Here is an 8,770-nt window from a genome sequence, read left to right as displayed (position 1 = left end):
CCAACCGAGGCCTCCGAGAAGTGGCCAGTGATAGAAAGAACACTGAGGCAGAGGCTTCTGAGGGGAGCCCATCCCTTTCTGAGGCCTAGCAGGCTCCCCGGAAATCCAGCTTCTTGAAAATGGTCCCAGCAAACTCTGTCAGCATTCAGTCCTCCCCCCCTTGCCGCTTCAGCACTCCCCTCCCACCCAGGGGCCTCCTGTGAGGAAGTTCCAGGCGGGGCCTCCCTCCTCTCTGCCTCCTGTGGCCCTGAACCTGGTAGGGGGAGGCGCCCTGTCTGGCCTGGAAAGGGACCTCTCGGCCTTGGGGATGACTCCAGAGTAGGTATTGAGCAGCAGGGCCCGAGGGCATCTGGAGGAAGTGGGCCCACACCTGGAGGCTGAGGAGGCAGCTGGCGTGGCCCCGTACTGGCTCAAGTCCACCTCCCCTCACCCCTGCACGGCCAGACCTCTTATCCCTGTGGTCAGGGACACACAAGCAAACTGCTTCCAGAGAGGGTTAGAGCCTTTCGCAGGAAGCAGCACAACTGGGATTATATCTCAGGTTTCTGAGAGAATCGCAGCAAGTTAAGGAACGGTTCCCTGCCTCCATTTTTCCATCTGTAAAATGGGTATGATGAGCTCAGTCCAGCCCTTAGTGACAAACAAGTCTGACTGCAGCTCAGCCTCCAGAACCACGGAGACAGCCTTGGCAGTCCGGTGCCCTCGGCCTGACGGGGTGGGTGGGCAGCAGTGCCTAGAGTGAAATTGGGCAGAGCCCACTCCTCCAGGGAGAGCCTGGGTAGAGCAGATGACAGGGTGACCAAGCCAGTTCCCTTGCCTATGGGTGGAGGTGCAGGACCACGGGGCACGGAAGCTTCCAGAGCTGAGCAATCATGACAGGAGGCCCGAAGCTTGGTGAGTCAGGACTCCCAGGGGCTCTCTGCCGTCCTAAACCCATTGTCTGATAGGGTTTTGGCAAAGGCCAGACCAGCCTGCCAGCCACAGCCCTTCACCATGCTTTCAGACTCCAGAGCGAGACAAGCCTTCCAACCACAGAATGGAAGCCAAGCGTGGTCAGGGCTGGTGTCTTCCATCAGCATTTCCACTTTTCTTCTCTGTGGTCACACCTATGTCCTGAAGGAACTTTGGCGGCAAACGAATCTCCCTTCTGCCTAGGACTGCCCTGCAACCTTCCAGCTGCTTTAATCTCTGGGGTACACCTTTTGAGCCTGTTGGGAGAGGCTTGGCCAGGAAACCAGTGCCCAGGACGGGCAGGAGGATGCAGACTGGGTGCTGGAGATGCCTTGACTGGGCCGGGTCACCATGGAGGAGGGAAAGGCTCTAGGTCGTGGTGGCTCCTTGCTCTGACGGCCTCGTCACTTCTGTCTCCCTGACTGCCTAGGCGTGGGGTGGGCGGGACGCATCTTCCCGTATCCAGGCTGCGTAGGGGACTCCCAGTTAGTGTCCCAGCTCCAGGACAGCCATGAAGGGAGAAGGAACTCATGGGACGGCCGAGAGAAGGAAGTGTAAGATGAGGTCTTTAAAAAAAGCTCTTACCTAAAAGGAGGTAAAGCAGGGAGGAAAGTGTGTGTGTGTGTGTGTGTGTGTGTGTGTGTGTATGGGGGTGTGTGTGTGTATGGGTGTGCGTGTGTGTGTGTGTGTGTGTGTGCACCCGAGCCCCATGAGGGAGAACAGAGTGCGGCAGGTAATTCCTCCTCCCAGATACACACGCATACTCACCCCTCCGTCACCCCTTCTCCTTGGCTTCCCCGGGGAAGGCCAGGACGCTAATTGTGGGGTACACACTGGGGAGGGCCACGCCTCTCCAGCTGGTTGAGCAGGATCTGGGGAAAGGGTAGGGCGGTCTGGGAGCCGACTGTCTGACCCTCGGGCTGCTCCAGCTCTTCTCCCTGGGAGCCAGTCCCCCCGTCTCTCCACGAGCCCTGGGCCTCTGGCCGCTAGGCTCCCCAAGCTGCGAAGATTTATCTTTTCAATATTGCTGTTATTCATAGTATTTATCATGCCGATAGGCTTAGATGTGAATAGTTTTCATCCTTTCCAGCATACTTTAACCTCTATTATTTTTATACTGATAGTAGGGCACATACTTTTACCCCCGCCCCCATTTTACAGTCAAACTGAGGCACAAAATGATTTGCCTAAGGTCACACAGCTGACTAATAATAAGCAGGTGGACCGGTGAGGAGCCTGGGTGTGTATCTCCTGGGCCCGTGCTGTGGACCTTCGCTCACCCTTGCCCTTTCCTCGTGCCCCCGGCGTTCCAGATGCAATCTCCCTGAACCCCAGCATTTTCTTCTCTTAGAGGAATAGGCCTAGGCATGTACATTCCTCCCTCTCTCACCTCATTCTTGAAATCTTACACAGTAGGGGCTCTGTGAATGAGACAGGCAGTCCTGGCCTTCATGGAGTGGACCGCCCCACCCGCAGACAGACCCGGAGCAAGGCTGTCAGAGGGCTACGGTGCCACAGAGCGCAAGTCCAGGGAGGAGTGGATGCCCAGGGCCGTGGGGTCTCACTGCTCACTCCCGAGCAGGAGGCATCACTCTGCTCCCGGCATTGGGGCTGCTCTGCACTTAGGATGGGTACAAGCCCCCGAGGATCCCGAGTATCCGACAGCTAGTGTGGCCGGTGGCTGGGGCACACTCTGACCGGGCAGTTGTTCTCTTCCCTTCCATGGACGGTTAGGCCAGAACGTAAACGCATTTCCAGAATGTGTCCTCATACCCTGCCCCGTACAGTAGTGCTAGGCTTCTCACACACCTGCCAGCACCATGGGCCTGACCCAAGGCCCCAGCCTGTCCAGTTGCCCTGTTCCATTGCCCCAGCCAGTCCAGGCACCCCTCTCTGAGATTCTGGACTCTCCAAACCCTGAGCCCCATCCTCCCGCAGCCCCTCTGGACAGGGCCCCTGAGGACGAAGGGGCTTACAGCCTCCGATGAGCGACTAGTGTTCTTCCCAGTGAGGATGAAAGCACATCCTCGGAGAAGCTGAGTCTGACTCAGCTGTGCTCTGAGAGCATCTTCTTGGTCATGTCTGGGGCTTTCCTGGAGCAGGTGGCCTCGCTGGGGCCAGAAGCGTAGGTGGAGCCCCGGGTGGGCAGCACGGGCCCAGTGACTCCCAGAGGAAGAGGAAGGTTGGGCTCAGAGCCCAGATCCACTTTTTATGGAAAAGTGTGGGATTCTAGTTGCTCGTGTCTGTTTCGACTTTGACCCGTGTGGACTCTGGGTGAAGGAGCCCTACACTTAAGGCCTCGTCTGCCTCTGCCTCGCATGTTCTTGGCCCTTGGGGAGAACTTGGGGGTCAGTTTTCTTGCTGGGGTGTGAGTTGTGGGCAGCCAGAGCCGTCTCTGGGCTTTCCTGGCACTGAGGGGACTGTAGCCAACAGAGGGGTGGAGAGAGGCTGACTTTTTGCTGGGGTCATGACGCCAAGGCATTTTTAGCTTACTCTGCCTCCCAGAAAAGTGCCCTGTCAACCAAGCTGGAGGCAGCCGGGGTGTGGGGCAGGGCCGTCCTCCCTGAGTGGCGGTGGGTGGGGCAAGAGGAGCCTGGGCCTCAGCAGCACGTGGCCCCGGCCTCCCCTCCAGCAAGCCTCTTCCTCTCTCCTGGTTTCCTTATTTATAAACGGGGATTTTGACTAGAAGGGTTTGGGATGTTTTCCCTCTCTCAGTGTCTTGACTTAGGCTGCTCAAGTCAACAAAGGAAATGAGGGGGCACCGACCTCTCTTGGTCATAAAGCTGCAGACTCTCCAAGCATCTTCCCAGGGGTGGCCTCTGGCCGGAACCACCCGACGGAGGGAGTGTCAGCTGCAAGCCATTTTATTAGAAGGATTTTCAGAGAGCCCCCTATCCCCTAAATATTACCGCCTGCAGGCTCCCTGAATTCTAGGTGTCTGTCGATACCTAACTGGGGAAGATTCTAGGGGTCTAATGGTCAGGATCCTCATCCTTCTAATGGCCATTTTAAGGGAGAGGTAGGAAAGAAAGAGCCTGAAACAATGCATTAGGGGAGTTTTGTTCCCCACTGAAACTCCTAGCTCCCCACCCCCCCAGATCAAGCTCAGTCCTTTAGGCTGCAGCACACCCCCCCCAGAAAATAAGTGGTCCCCTTTGGCAACCAAACCAAGTGCGCTAGACAGTGTGACTCACAGAGTCATCCCCCCCAACTGGGAAATAAAAAAGTGAAATGCTTGAACATACACAAAAGCACATCACATTCTTAAAATATAAATTTGGTTTTGGAATTATAAAAAGGCATCACATTATGAAGAGTTTAGAGAAACTGCCACTTTCTCATGCTTCCTGTCTGTCTTAAATGTCATTTTTTCACGGAGGCTTCCATAACCATCCTGTCCAAGTTAGGTCTTTTGTAGGCCCGCTTTTTTATTTTTAATTGAAGCATAATTAATGTACAGTGTTATATTAGTTTCAAGTGCACAATATAATGATTCAGCAATTCTATACATTACCCGGTGCTCATGATGTTAAGTGCACGCTTTAATCCCCAACCCCCATGCCCCTCTTCCCCCCCCCACCTCCTCTCTGCTAACCATCAGTTTGTTCTCTGTATTTAAGTGTCTGGTTTTTTTGTTTGTCTCTTTTTTCTTTGTTCATTTGTTTCTTAAATTCCACACATGAGTGAAATCATATGGTATTTGTCTTTCTCTGTCTGACTTATTTCACTTAGCATAATACCCTCTAGATCCATCCATGTTGTTACTAATGGCAAGATTTCATTCTTTTTTTTAAGGCTGAGTAATAGTCCGATATATATCTATATCTATATATCTCCAACATATGTATATATATCGTGCTTCTTCTTTCTTCATCCAGTCATCTATCAATGGGCACTTAGGCTGCTTCCATATGTTGACTATTATAAATAATGCTGCAATCAACATAGGGGTGCATATACCTTTTTGAGTTAGTTTTTGTTAGGTACCCAGTAGTGGAGTACTAGGGCATGTGTAATTTTATTAGAAAAATTTTGAAGACCCTCCATCCACAAAAATAAATTCAGTTTCATTCACTTGCATGTGGTTGTCCAGTTTTTCCCAGCACCATTTATTGAGGAGATAGTCTTTTCCCCATTGTATATTCTTGCTTCCTTTGTCATAGATTAATTGACCATAGATTTCTGGGCTCTCTATTCTGTTCCATTGATCTATGTGTCTGTTTTTGCGCCCGTACCATGCTGTTCTGATTACCACAGCTTTGTGGTGTGTCTTGAAATCTGGGAGTGTAGTACTTCTGGCTTTGATCTTCTTTCTCAAGATTGCCTTGGCTGGCCCCGTTCTTTTTAAACACACCCTATGCTGGTCTTGTTATGTTTCAGGCACTGTTCTAGGCGCTTTGCAAGTATTAACTCATTCAATCTGCACAAGAGCCTTGTCAGGTACTCTTACTTGCTCTATTTTACAATTATGGGGGAAACCGAGGCACAGAGAGGTCAGGAAAACTGCTCAGGGTTGCATAGCTGGTGAGTGGCAGAATTGGGACTTGGACCCGGGCAGCTTGGCTCTAGAACCAGTAGTCTCAGCATTGGGTTCTGCTCCCCCAATCACAGCTTTCAATGTGCTTGTCCATCGCCTCCCTCCCTCTTCGGAGGCTGAGCTCCTCGTCCTCTCATCCATTTTGCTCAGCAAAGTCAGGCGAATGAACAAATGCTGAGAAAGGGGGAAATTGGCCCGACTACTTTAGACACTAATTATGACAATTGTGAAAGACGGTAGGTCCTCACACCCTGGGTAGGAACCGCTCCTGCCAGTTCCACTGTTGTCTCTGGGAGGGCAGAGCAGCTGGCTGTGCCGACACACCTGGGGCAAGAGGCTGGTGAGAGACCTGGTGCCAGTGCCCGGCCCCTGCTCGGCTGCTCCCAGCCCTCCCTCCTGCCCTTGCCCTTGCTCACTCCCTTGCCGCCTCTCCGAACCTCCTTCTCTCTGTCTGCTTCTCTCATCCGCTTCTCTTTGCTCCCAGCTAGGCCTCCAGACCCTCCCCAAAACTACTGGGGTTACGAGACAGAAATGTTATTTGATAAACACTGTTAGGTAGCGTAAAACAAACATAAGTGCAGCTAGAAAAAAAATCTAGGCAGGTGGTTACTTTGGGATCCCAATAAGATTGAGTTATCTGTTACATTGTGGATTCAGAAGCTGCTGGAATCCTGGGTCCTGTCTGATCCCTGCGTTGGCTGCCCCTGGCAGGGGTGGTGCCAAGGGGGTTGCTTGGGGGGTTAGATGCCCCTGCATTTCCATTAGTTCCAAACAAACATGCAATATTGCCCCAAACGGTGTGTTTGCTATGAAAACATAACTACACAGTGAATGCCTAGACCCCATTTCCACCCACTGCCCATAAGTCCCCCGCTCGGAAACCTCCAAATCTCAAAGAGGGACCCATCTGCTCTCTCTTGGGCTCATCATCTTCCGTCGAGCCTTTATAACAAGTGGGGCTGGGAGGTTTAGTTTGTGCATTCATTCGTTCTTGGCCCCTTGTACATGTTGATGGCTATTTAACACATTCAGTGACAATACAAGGCAGTAGAGGGGACCTGGGAAGCAGAGCTGTGGAGGAAACGTTCAATGGCAGTGCAAGGTTAGGCGACACCACGCTGGCAACAATACCAGAGGGGCTGTGACATGGCAAAGGCACCCAGGACGGATATCAAGAACTGAGGCCACAGGCAGGAGGGATTCCTCTGGCTGGAGGGCTGAAGTCAGGCTTCACAGGAGGGTGGGCTTGCCCTGGGCCTGGAGGTGAGTGGGAGGTGGACAGTCCAGGGGAGGGCATCGCTGGCGGAAGACTGGCCTGGGGTTTGGCCAACAGAACCAGAAGCGCAGCCCGGGACTCCAGTGAGTGGCCTCGGTGGCACGTCTGACTCGTGTATCCAGGGCGGGTGGCGAGTGCGACGCTGAGTATCAGGGCTGCCCACAGACTTAAAAAGAAATGCCTGGACACCCAACGGTGGTACACAACCTACAGACCACTGTGAAAGAAAACCACACGTGGAGCCATTCTAAAACACGTTCAGCAAGAGGGAACTTGACTGAGGCAGGTCACAAGGGACCAGATGTGGGTGACTGTCTCGGGTCTCTCTCCCGGGGCACTTCTGGGCCACGATGGTATGGAGGCTGGAGGTGTGACTTCAGGGGCCAGAGGTCCTCTCGGGAGGTGACTCTAAGCCTCACCTGTGCTGGGCCAGCCGCAGGGCCCGTCCAGTTCTGGTCTTGTGCTGAAGTGACTCAGCCTTGGTTTCCCAGAGGACAAGGACAGTGGAGAGGCTGGCCTCGGCGTATGTCCCCTTCAGCAGTTCCCTGGGCCAGTCTCTCCCATTGCCTGTGGGTCCTGACAGAGCCCTCACCACCCTGGTAGCCCAGAGATGTGTGGGATCTACTTCAAACAGCAGTCTAATGCTGACGCTTCTCTGTCCTCTGTCCCACTAGAAGCCAACAGGTCTAAGAGCCGTCTGCCAGCCCGGCCTGAATCCTGCTGGTCCAGTAACAACACAGCACCAGACGTACTAGCCAGTGCTCAGTAAACACCTGCTCACGGAATTCCCATCCCCCACACTGCTGATGGCCTGCCTGCCTCCTGGATCCTTGCCCACGTGACTTCGCCCTCCATGGCCGCACTCTGGCCTCACTCCTGATCAGAGGAGGCATCTCTGCTGGTGTTCTCGTCGTGGGAATACCATCAGCCATGCACCTGTCACCGCCCCCTCCTGGGCCCAAGTCTCCAGGATCCAGCCTCCTGGGACTCCCACCTTGCTGGCTGGCCCCCTGGGAAGACTTTTAATCAAGGGTGGAAAGCCCACGTGAAAACCGAACTGGGGGAGAACCTGGAAAGAGGAGCAGCCGAGTTTTCTGTCCACACCAGGCCAGCTGCTGTCTGAAATACCTGTTCGTGCGTTTATCTCTACATACGCATATGTGCATCTAATTTATCCGTGAGGCGTCTTTGCGGGAGTGTACAGATGTGTGTTCATACATTGGCTCGCTGGATTTTTTCACACTGTCTTATCTCCTTTCCTCCATGTCAGGGTGTCGTGGGTTACACAGTCCTGGGGTTTGGGAATCAGACCTGGGAAGCGGGGATGAGCGGCCCCTAGAGGCACGGAGGCATCAGGTGGAGGCAGGACAGCCTCTTCAGATCGTGCCGGGCTTGCAACTTCATCTGAGCAGCGGAGCCCGGTGACCGCTGAGGTCCCTTCAATTCCACCATCTGAGTGCAGACCACTTCGCATCGTAACCCGGCGTGAGGAAGTGGTTGTTGACGCGTTGTGTGCGACAACGTGGCATCAGTGCCCATTAGGTCGGCGTCTGGTGGGAAGCCCTGCCGCATAACTTACTGATGCGCTCCTGGGTGTACCTCCCAACCTTTCTGTGCCTCCGTTTCCTCCTCTGTGAATGAGGATAACAATAGTACTATTACAGGTTGTAGTGAGAGAGAAGGAGAGAGCGCATAGCAAGTTCTAGCATGTGACACCCCGGCACGTCCTTAAAGTTGGCATTGCGGTTCTTGTTGGAGGACCCAGTTGGAAAGACCTGGCTCCTCAGATGCGCCCTCTGGCTCTATGGGGTCAGTGTCGACCGTCCCCCAGCTCCCAGCCTTGCTCCTGACCTAAAATTCCCCTGTTGGAGGGAGGCGCTCCTGCCCAGAAGCCCCACCCATAGGTAGCTCAGCTGGACAGTGGGGCCGCTGGGGGCCGGACTCCACACCTGTGGCCTGAGTGGGGGTCCCCCCAGTCGGGGCCTTGGAAGGCACCGTCCATCCCA

At 54.0% G+C, this 8,770-nt stretch overlaps 1 long non-coding RNA gene across 1 annotated transcript in view; it reads right to left on the bottom strand.

Annotated features, from left to right (window-relative positions):
• Nucleotides 1-4,529: 4,529 nt before the first annotated feature.
• Nucleotides 4,530-8,770, bottom strand: part of LOC123794813 (uncharacterized) — a 29,751-nt gene continuing 25,510 nt past the window's right edge. Inside the window, exon 4 of the long non-coding RNA XR_006780250.2 lies at nt 4,530-8,395. This is a non-coding gene — a long non-coding RNA (uncharacterized LOC123794813). The remainder of the gene's footprint in view (nt 8,396-8,770) is intronic.

Source organism: Ursus americanus, chromosome 25, assembly GCF_024610735.1.
Source record: "Ursus americanus isolate L20-20 chromosome 25, mUrsAme1.1.p, whole genome shotgun sequence".
NCBI lineage: Eukaryota > Metazoa > Chordata > Mammalia > Carnivora > Ursidae > Ursus > Ursus americanus.
Note: the sequence above shows the minus strand (reverse complement) of the source record. Positions and strands in the feature narration are given on the sequence as shown.